General features: G+C 45.3%; 1 long non-coding RNA gene across 1 annotated transcript; it reads left to right on the top strand.

Moving 5' to 3' along the window:
- The first annotated feature begins 841 nt into the window (after positions 1-841).
- LOC116440109 lies at positions 842-4228 on the top strand. Its single transcript, XR_004238417.1, has 2 exons — positions 842-1013; positions 3147-4228. It is a non-coding gene; the product is annotated as an uncharacterized LOC116440109 (long non-coding RNA).
- The last annotated feature ends 6427 nt before the right edge of the window (positions 4229-10655 follow it).

The raw sequence follows: 10655 nt of genomic DNA, 5'->3' as shown, positions 1-10655 counted from the left end.
AGCAGCAAGGGCTGAATAAAGGGCACCAGAGGGGCTCCCTCCACCGTGCTGCTGGAGCCCACATTGCCCTGCCCTTCCGGCAGCACCAACCCTTCGGGCTGAGCTCCCCGGGAAACTGAGGCAAGTGCTGGCCAGAGCTGCGGGTGGGCTCCTGGGGTTCCCAGGGGGCTGCACGTGCTGAAGGGCCCGGCTTCTCCCGCAGGGCTGATGCTCCGCTCCAGAAACGTGACCTGGGGGAGCACCCTCATCTGCCTTCATCCCTCCTCTGCCGGGTCACACTCTCAGTGGGAGAAACCGCCCCAGCTTTGGAGTGAAACCGGACCCCGCACGCCCGGTGAAGGTGACCAAATGTCGTGGTTTCACCAGCAGCAGTGGCCCCCGCAGGAGAATCGCCCGGTCGCCAAAACGCCCCACTCTGCCAGTCCCCCCGCGCAGATGGCCAACTTGGAAATCCTACCCCAGCGCCGTCGCGTGGGAGATGCCGATCGGCCAAATCTGCTGCTGTCAGCAAAAGACAAAACCTCTCCCAAGCCGTGCGGCTGGCGATAAAAGGGAGCGGGCACAGGAGCAGCCCCGTGGAGGCCCCTCGGGAACAATGGCAACCCTTTCGGGAGCCGGCGAGGCAGGCTGGACAAAGGCTCACGCTGCCCCCAAACTCCAGCTGCTGCCTGAACACAAAACAGGGGGCTGCAAATTTGGTTTCTTTATTCTAAATCCTCTTAGGCGGTGCGAATGCGGAGAGCAGGCGAGCACCCTCACGTGTCACACTCCCTCCCTCGGCCGTCAGTGCACGCAGCCTCAAGTGCCAGACGACAATTTATTGTGGGTTTATTTGACTTTGTAGGAACGGGGCGCTTTCCGTGGTGGAAGCGAGCAGGGAAACGGGCAGCGGGGGGAAATGGAGAGTATTGACCGGAGAATTTGTGTCTGCCCTGCTCTGTTTTGCCTGGAAAAGGCTGAACTTTTCGTGTTCTGAAAAGCCAGATGAACAGCACAAGTCATTAGTCACCCAGGTATTTACAGTGTTTTTCCTATTTCCTTTCTCCCATGGCCTCTGTGGTCAGCAGTATAAAATTCCTAGGCACTCCCACCTAAACACAAGTTTCCTGTTTATGCTCTCAGTGGCTTTTATGTTTAGCTGTTAAAACCCGTTGTCTAAAGTACCATAAAACAATATGAACAGAGACTGCAGGTGAGCAAGCAGGGGGAGAAAAAGCAAAGCCACGAGCAGGCTGCGCGGAGGCTGGTCTGGCCGGGAAAGCGGGGCTGGGGGAACAAAGGAACAAAGCTCCCCGGCAGCCAGGCTGCTGCTGCTGCTGCTGCCCCAGCGCCGCCGGACGCGCCCGCGCTGCCGCCGCTCTGCCGCCGCGACCTCGGCCCGAGGGCTGGGCTGGCTGAGCTTCCTCATCTCGAATCAGCTGAAAACACCTGACATGAAAAACTTAGGTGGGTCAGTGGGTAGTAAAAGTCAATCAAGGTTTGTGTTATTAAATAACGTAGAGTTGTTTAATTCATGACACTTCTTTTGAGTATTTTCATTACAGTAGCATTGTAGTCACGCTGCTCCTGTTTGGTCCAGTAGCATTGCCCATGTAAGTTCCTCCTTTAATGTAAGTAATATCTGCTTCATCCTGAAACCTAGGAGAAAAGTTGTCGGCAAGAGCAACGCTGAGATTCTCTGGAGCTGCAAGAAGGGAGAAGCTCCAGCTGACCATCAAACCTGGAGCCACTGCAAGTTCTTGCTCTGCCTCAGGCTTTCCTACACCTTGGTCAGACTGCACAAACATTTTTAAGTTATGCTGACATCAAGAACATCCAATTTGAGATGCTTTGCTGTGACCACATGAGAACATAATTTCTGAAGACACAAAATGTGGTAGCAGTCACACTATAGATTTAGATAGCTCTTCCCACAGCCTTTAGGTAACATTATATCCATAGCTATATCTATGTCACAAGGTAATATTATACATTGATCAACTAATTTTTATCACCCCCACAAGTATGCCAGCTGTTCAAAATAACATTATCATTGGCTTTATTAACATTGAAATAAAAATGAATAATTATAAAAATACAAAATAGACCTTAATCCACCATAAAGTTTGTAATTAAAACTAACATGATTTCTGTGAAAAACTTTTATACACAACAGTGTGACTTGAGGGCCTTTGTCAGTATTGTCTTTGATTTTTTTGGTTGATTTGGCTTAGCCAGACACTTACAGCTATTTAAACATAGTTTTGTGTATTTAATTATATCATAAATTATGTAATTTTTTACTACAGACACCCTTGACATTTAATGTATTTCATCCAGTAATTAGTAAAGAATAATTAAGCTTTTACTACTATAACTGCTTTTCATGATCCTGCGTCTTCCAGAACAAGATAGAGCAGGAGTAGCAAAGTTTATGTTTCAGATACTAAGATTTATTCTCTTTCAGATTATAAATCAGTAATTTTACTGTTTCTTTATACAAAGCAAGGACTGGGATGAAACAACATGTTACAGAATCTCTGTGCTCCCTTATAGAGGTTAGCATGAGTGAATAATAGATCCACCATGTTCAAAATCACAACATACACAGGGAGATGATTTTATACATATAATATATATAAATACTTATTTTTATATATATGAATGCATATATATATAATATATATATTATAGTGCATATATAATATATAGAAATACTTGTGATCTATATATTGCATAGGTTTTTGGTTTTTTGCTTAGTGACACTAAAACAGTTCTAAAATGTGTACAAAGACTTCATATGCAATATATGTAGCATCTCCTCGACAGCTCTGTCTGTACTGGCAACTCTCTCATGAGTGATACGTCACTTCACAAGCTTTTTTAAACACTCTATTTTGAATACAGATGGTCTTATTTCCAAATATCATTAGACTTTCTCTGTATGATCACAGTGGAGCACTGACCCCTGTTCCTTTGTCCATGTTGAAGCTTTGATTTTTTATTATTTTTAGCCTAAATTTCAGGCCCATCAGCAGCCATCCCATGGGAACAGTGTGCTACCTGGAGCACAGCATGGACTGAACATGTGTTTGTACACAGTGGGCTCCCAGAGCACGTTTTAAGTGTGTGTTTCATCTGAAAGGCATTGGGTTCATCTCTTCCAGATCCACTCCACAAATGAAAAGAAAGCACAGGAAGTGGGGACCACTGGGAGACTGGCCCGGGCCCAAACTAAGACACTGGTGTAGATGCACCAGTGTTCAGGTTTGGATCTTACTGGCATGGTTCCTTCAGATCCTCCATTCAAGTACACAGACTTCAGAAGAGTGTGTTCTCGAATCTCATCTTCTGACAACATGTTTTCCACCCTGTTCAAATGAGCCCGTTCCCTGCAGAAGTTCACATACCCTCCTCCTGGTCCTCAGCTGACATCACTCCCTCCCACTGCAGAGATGGGGGGAAAATATGTTTGAAAGCACCTCTCTGGCCTGGCTGTCAACAGAAAGTTAACTTAGTCTGCAAACCAAGCTAATACGTAGCTATGATGAAAGATTGCAGTAAGAGAGACAAGAGGGGAAAAAAAAGAAAAAGAGATGGGAAGTCTTTGAAGAAGTCAACAAAAAGGAAACACTTTCATGTAGTCTTAATTCAGCAAATCACTTCAGTTTCATGCTCAACATCCCAGAGAGGCATCAGCACCTGGAGTGTGTGTAGGCAGAAGGTAGACAGAGAAATGACTCACTGGTGCAGGAACACAAGCCAGAGCATCATCTGTGGGAACTTTGGAAGGGAAAAGAAAGTGTCTCATCTGACAGAAGGTTACAAATCTTCATGCTTGTTGCAATGTGTGCATCCGACCAACAGCAACATTTTAAGAGCAGCCAAGGAAGCATGAAGACAAAAAACTGTTTTAAGGAAAGCAATCTGAAACCTGTATTTGATTCTACAGGCAATAAAGCTTTTACCAGTGCTGAGGCAAAACTAGACCTGGCAGAATGTGATCTTTGCCTTGCTGCTAGCTCTCAGGTGAAAGCAAGCAGAGGTTTCCAGCAGAGCACATTTTGTTTCCTCTACAGCTTAGAGGGCCTCTATGTAGCGAGAAAGGACCTTCTTGTGGCCATATTCCACCCGTACCAGTGACAATGCACAAGTGTGTCCTTCACTCCTCAGGCTCTTAGGAAGCACAGCCTTCCCTTTCTCCTGTCACAGAAGTTCTAGTGCCAATAAAAATATAAAATAGGCATAACAAATTTGTTGTTCCTTTGTCAGGTCACTCAACAGCTGTGCTCCTGAAAGCCAGAGAGCTTTTGGCAGCCCTGAGGGAGCCAGGCAGTCTCTAAGCTGGAAGTGCAGAGGGTTGAGTTGGGCCAGAGGAGGAAGGACTGACTGGGCTTCCTTCTGGAGTGCCCGGTCAGGAGGTGATGATGGGGACGCAGCTCCTCATGGCGGTGCAGCTGCCTGTCATGGCTCTTGCAGGCAGGGCTGTGTCTGCCAAACTGCAGCTCCAGAGCTGAGAATTGTCTCAGGTGACTTGAGGCTGCCCTGACAGTGTCCCACCCAGGCGATGGTGTCCCTGCTGTGGCCATGCTCCCCTCATGGCCACCTGCATTTCTAGACGCATCTCCTACCAGTTACTGCACTGGAAGGGCTTGTGCTGGTCCAAGCAGGCAGGGGAGAGGCAAAGCAGCATCTATTCTCTTGCCTGTATTCCCTGCCAGTGTAGAGGTCACCCCAAGAGAGGTTTTTGTGGGAGGCAGGAAAAAGGTGAGGGGCAACTCTTAAGGAGCAGCCCGGCTAATGCTGCAGCCAAGACAGCCCTTGCAGCCATGGAGAGGAAGCCATTGCCCCCATGCCCAGGCACCTTTATAAAGAGAGCATTCTCCCACTTCCTCCTGGTGCTGCGTGAAAATCCACAGCAACTCAAAATGTTCCTTCTCTCTTCTCTGGCTCATCGCAGAGCTGCTCCTCACAGCACCACAGCTGGAAATTCAACTTTAAAAGAAAAATGTTGTTTTCTGTACTCCTGACACTCAAAAATGGAATACTGACATGGGTCTGGACACAAATCTGATCTTCCCTGGAAATGCTTGGGCTGGGCCCATTTTTAACTGCAAAAAGTAAAATTATGAAATACGTGCTCCCTGCCTCATGTAGACACAGTACTCTTTCCTCCCTGAATTTCATACATCTCTTATTAGAGAGGAAACCAGAAATTCCACTGTTTTCTCTGATTATGGCTATTAAATTTGCATTTTGGCTCAATTAATATTGTGGGTGGTCCAGCTCATACCTGAAGCTTGACTTGTTCTACTCCTGAACTACAGCTGGATGGACCTTCTGTAAAGAGACTTGAAGCCAGGTGGACACAGATACAGATCACAGGCCAAGCTGGATTCAAGCTTGCAGAGAGTCACAAGGCTTTCAGCAGACATGGACCAGTTTCTGCTTCCAGGTGGGAGTCAGACTAAACTCCAGCTTCATCTGTTTTTCTGGAAATCCCAACAGCTCAACAGTTTGAGAGAAGTTTGGCTTCATTCTTACTAATTTAATAGTGAACAAATCCATGCAAAGGAAAACTGCACAAAATAGCTTCAAGAACCCCCGAAGCTAGGACTGCTGAGATTAATTTACTGTCCCAGATTACTTCCCTAGTGTAAGTACACAGTGATTTCTGCCGGTCGACTCCCTTGAAGTCAGTAGGAGTTTTGTAACATGTTCCATTGCTGCAGTCACTTTCCATTATCCATGGGTGGCTTCTCTGCTGGCAGATAAGCTGCATCCTGGGCCTGAGCCAGCTGAGCCAGCTCTGTGCAGCTCGGCCAGGATGGGGCTCTGAGCTCAGCCCCGGCCCTGCACACCTCTGGGTGACCACAGAGCAGGCACTGGAGCTGGCTGCTTTGATCTGCTGTGAAGGCAGGGAAACTTTCAAAGGATTGGGAAAGGGGAAGGGTGGTGACAGAAAGCAGTAACAGGGCTTCAAACAAATAGTTAAAGTCCTTTGGAAAACAGTTAATGTGGGATGTGCACATTTAGAATTCACTCTTCACTATTGACTGAGTTTTTCTAAGTGGAAGGAAAAGATCTGTCAGTGCTTCTAAACCCAAAGGAACAGGGAAGGTATTGCAGAGTTGAACCTCCCTGTGGGCACCAGCCAGTCTCATCCTGCCCGGGGGAGAACGCTGCCTGCTCTCATGCCCACAGGCAGGCACTGCCCCCCTTCTCCCCCCATTGCTGGGTGCTGGCAGGCCAGACTCTACTCCTGCATGGTTGCCTAATTTACGCAAATGTAATGACCTCAGGTCTGAGCTTTCTCTTGCATTTCAGGCAGAACTCCCAGAGTAAAGAATTGATCCAACAGGGATGAACCTTGCTCAAATGAGCCATTTCTACTTAGTCTCTTTCTGATGGAGAGAGGAGAGAGAAAATGAAGTGCAAAACCCATCTATTTACCAAGTCCTTGTTGATTCTAAACAGCTCTAATATGTAGTTCTGCCTTTATGGAGGACACCACATACACTATATATACACATTTATTTACACACAGCCACAGGTTGCATGGCAAGTTATCTGTGGAATAGTGTCTTGGAGCTCTACCAAGTCAAGGAGGAATGTAACTACACAGACTGGAGGGGGAATTCAGAGAAGATGTTTTGTTAGCTAGTACAAAGGAAAGAGTGTTAACATATATTTGTGATGCTGTGTGCAAGGAAGGTTAAAAAACAGCAAGCACAGAAAAGAGAGGCACTCAACCTGTGAAAAATGTATAAAATAGTACATTTAATCATCAGTCTTTATTTTCAAGCAACATAACTTATGGTTTTCATGGAGCTCCCCACTCCTAACCTCAAGTCCCTTTGTTTTCGAGATTTTGTGTGGCAAGCGAGCTGTCTGTGGCAGCACAGCGTGGACGTATCTTGCATGACTGGCACAAACAGCCTTACCCCAGACCCCAACAATAACAGTGTAATATCTTCTTCCCTCTGGAATATTATATCACACAAGATTTCCCAAAGCTGGAAAACTGCTGCAAAAGATATCAATCCCTTTTAGTCAGTTTTGAAAAAAGATGGATGCACAAAGTTCCCTGTGCTAGGATACCTTCTTTCATGCTGTATCCACTGAACATGTAGAAGCTCTCAATTGTTCCCCACTGAATTCAGAGCTGAAATGCCAGATCTGCACAGAGGTCCGTTTTAGGGCCTATTCTGGCTGTTTCTGTCTCTCAGTGATGGACAGCTGCTGACACTGGCTTGTCCTTAAACCCAACAGTGTGGTAAGAGAGGAAGTCCAGTCCAGTTAGCATTTAGCTCAAACCAGGAGAAAGTGCCCCTAGCCATGATCTGGAGATATCTTTGTATCCTCCACGTGCCACTGAAAGGAGCTCTCTCTCCCAGCACTATGCAGTACCATCAGAGCTGTCACTCTAGAGCTGTGTGGGGCCAGAGGAAAGGTTGGGACATGCCCAACACCAGGTAGGCACAAGCCTTATGAGGCTTTCTTTAGTCAGGACTTCAGGTTTCATTCCACAAGGCTACGAGAAACTCCAATAGAAATTCTGAAATTACCTGTGAGGAGCACATTGCTGTTCAAAAATACCCAAGAGAATATAGAGAAGGTGGCTTGGGGGCCTGGGGCGGTTTCACCAGCAGGGTCTGGTGAAAAGTGCTGTTGAGCTTCATTGTTCTACTACTTTCCATGCAGGGATGTGGGGACACAAAATTAGAAGAAAAGGGGTGAGACAAGTGTCCCTAAATCACAACAGTAAACATCATCCTAACAAAAGTACTCCAAATTCAGTGGTCACACAACAGAATGCTATAAACCCTGAGTAACCTCACTTGGCTGAGAGTGCATGACTGATGTCAGATTTTTTGAACAGAAAGACTTAAATCACCTCAAGCTGAAAATTGCATTAAGGATCAGAGAACAGACAGAATCCCTGTCCTCTCCCTCCGAGCAGATTTCTCCTTGATATATGGCTCCCAAAGTATAAATAGCAAGAAGTTGTCCAAGTAAAAATCAGCTCAAGGTGTGTGGGATGAGAGGTAAAAAAGTCCCAGACACAGATACTGCTGGAGATTTGGCAATGTCTCATATCAAGCAGAGTGAAAATTTCAGACATCAGCAGTTTGGTCTAAACCCACTGTTTTGCATGTGAGTTTTACAAACGCAAGCTTGTACAACAGATGTCACAAAGCGTCCCCAGACATATCTAAAACACAACTCACAGGCAGCTCCTGCCTTCCTAAACGTTTTAGGGATTTAATCCATAATCCAAGAGTTTGATCTCAGGCATGTAAATGTTTGAATTAAATGCTTGATTTGGATCTGGCTCCTCATCCTGTCTTATTTCTGCTTGGGTTTATTGGGAATACAAACCTTCAGAGTGTGGATGTGTCATCTATGTAGTTTCTGCTGACTTTGGCATGTGAACATATCCTGCTCATAAAGACGACGAGGCTGATCCCCGCTGTGGCCAGCTGGATGTATCTCATAAGGGACTACCTCCTGTTGAAGTAAATTGTTTTTATTCCTCAAACAGAAGCCAGGAGATTTCTACAATTAATGGTCCGCAATATTGGAATGCCTGAAATCTCAAAGAAAACAGGTTGTCAGAGCACTACATGTAGGGCCTGGGGAGTGGTAGCCTGCTGAATTAGCCCGCACTAGTTATGGAGGACCCAGAAATTTGTGCTGCAGGTAGATTCATACAAACTGATATGGATAAAATTTGCCCAAACCCACAAAATGTAAATAAAATAACAAAACAAAACAAAACATCTGCTATTTTGTATGCATGGACCTGCTGCAAGGTGCTGAGTCTGCATAGATGCCTCACAGAATGATGAGCACACTGATAACTGGAGAAATGTTCTTTTAGGTATGGTAAATGATATCTATATCCAAGCAGTCCTGCACAAACCCTGTGTACTCAGAAACAGAAAATGCCGTTCTGAATACATTTATTAGTTTTATTTCTGCATACACTGTTACTGATTTATCCCAGCCATATGGTTATTTCACATGCTAACAGGGATCAGGCCACTTCAACCAAGGGCATGTGAAGAAGCGGGAAAATACTGAAGCTCCAGCCTGGTTAGGTACTGTTGATTCTCAAAATACTCATATTCACAGAGGGAACCTGTGTGATCATCTCAGGGGCTGCCCTTGTGCTGTAACCCAGCTGTTGAATACTGCCCCAAAACCCATGTTTTGGAGGTGTGTGGGGCAGGAGCAGCTACACATAAAACCTACACATGAAAGGTACTGAAACTGGAGAAAAGTGTTCTGCCATAGTGTGACTTCTGGGAGTCTGGAAAGGGAGCTAGTGTAGCTACTGTAGCACAGATCTACACCAGAGCTCACTGTGTGCTAAAAGCACTATAGCCACCCATCAAACCAACAGAGTAGTCAACATTTTCACTTGTTCTCCTCTTTTAATTTTTTTTCTGGATACAAAATGTACTTGGCCCCCGAGGGTAATGGCCTGGGGAAGAGGCAGATGATTAAGCCCATGTACAAGTCAACCCGCTCATCACTCTGCTGCGTGGCGGCCTCATTACCCATTAGAGGAGCTCAAAGAAAGTCTGAAAGAGTGCAAAAGATACAGATGAAATTTTACCTACCACATATTTAAATAATTATTTCTACAGCAACATGATTCACCTTTCATTCTTCGTAAAATCCCCCATGATGTACTCCTATCCACTATCTGTTCCAAAAGCCATTGCATCCTCTTTTTAATGAGTATCAGATGCATCCTTGTAATTTGGACCAGCTTATTTAAGTTTGGCCTTCTGCAACCAACTCTTAGAAATATGTCTTATATTCATTTGAAAAGAAAATGACATTGAAATCAAAACCACAAAACAAACTGGGGCTAGTGGTCTGGTGCTATGTTTGGAACATGTGCTATCGAACCAAAAGCAGCCAAACAGAACCCCAATGGGTTTTGTTTGGTGTTTAGTGGGAAGGTACTTGCCAGAGTTACCTATTTCAATGTGTTGCCATACATTATATAGTCCCACCACTTCCTAATCTGCTAGATCCCACCTCTTCTTTGTCCTCTTCTTTGCTTTCTTTGGAGGGAAGGGGTCAGTCCTACGGATCCTGGGGTCCTGGAAGCACAGAAACATCTGAAAACAAACAAGCCTTTCCCATCTGCCATTTTGCATCTAAATTCCCCTTCTGCATTGAAGACCCACTGTGAATACAGACATATGTTTTTAAAGAGACACAGTTTTGTCTTGCTGATCGCAACGTAATTAGAAAGCTATTTGGCACATACAGGAACTTCTGTACTAATTTGGCACTATCCCATCCTACTACTGGCAGCATTGGTTTTGCTCCCTGTTGGCGACTCTCCTAGATGTCTTACAGCTTCTGGAAACATCAGCCATGCCTATTCAGGGAATAAGTTTGGCAGGATGCTGACACCTTGTGCAGTACATCCAGCAGCAATGTGGCTGTGTGATGTTGGCTCATTATCAGACTCCACCACTGGATCTTCTCATGGGGTATAGCATTATAGAGACAGGTGCATGGTTTGTATTATGAAAGCCAGCATGGCATTGCCCATTAACTCAGCTTCAATTATGAGGTTTTATTTGAGTTATGCTTCAAAGTGGGGTCCTATGTCAATTCCTTATGAGCTTCTTTTGCTGAAGAACTTA

The sequence above is a fragment of the Corvus moneduloides genome, chromosome 1, assembly GCF_009650955.1.
Source record: "Corvus moneduloides isolate bCorMon1 chromosome 1, bCorMon1.pri, whole genome shotgun sequence".
Classification (NCBI taxonomy): domain Eukaryota; kingdom Metazoa; phylum Chordata; class Aves; order Passeriformes; family Corvidae; genus Corvus; species Corvus moneduloides.
This window is presented reverse-complemented; position numbering and strand designations above follow the sequence as displayed.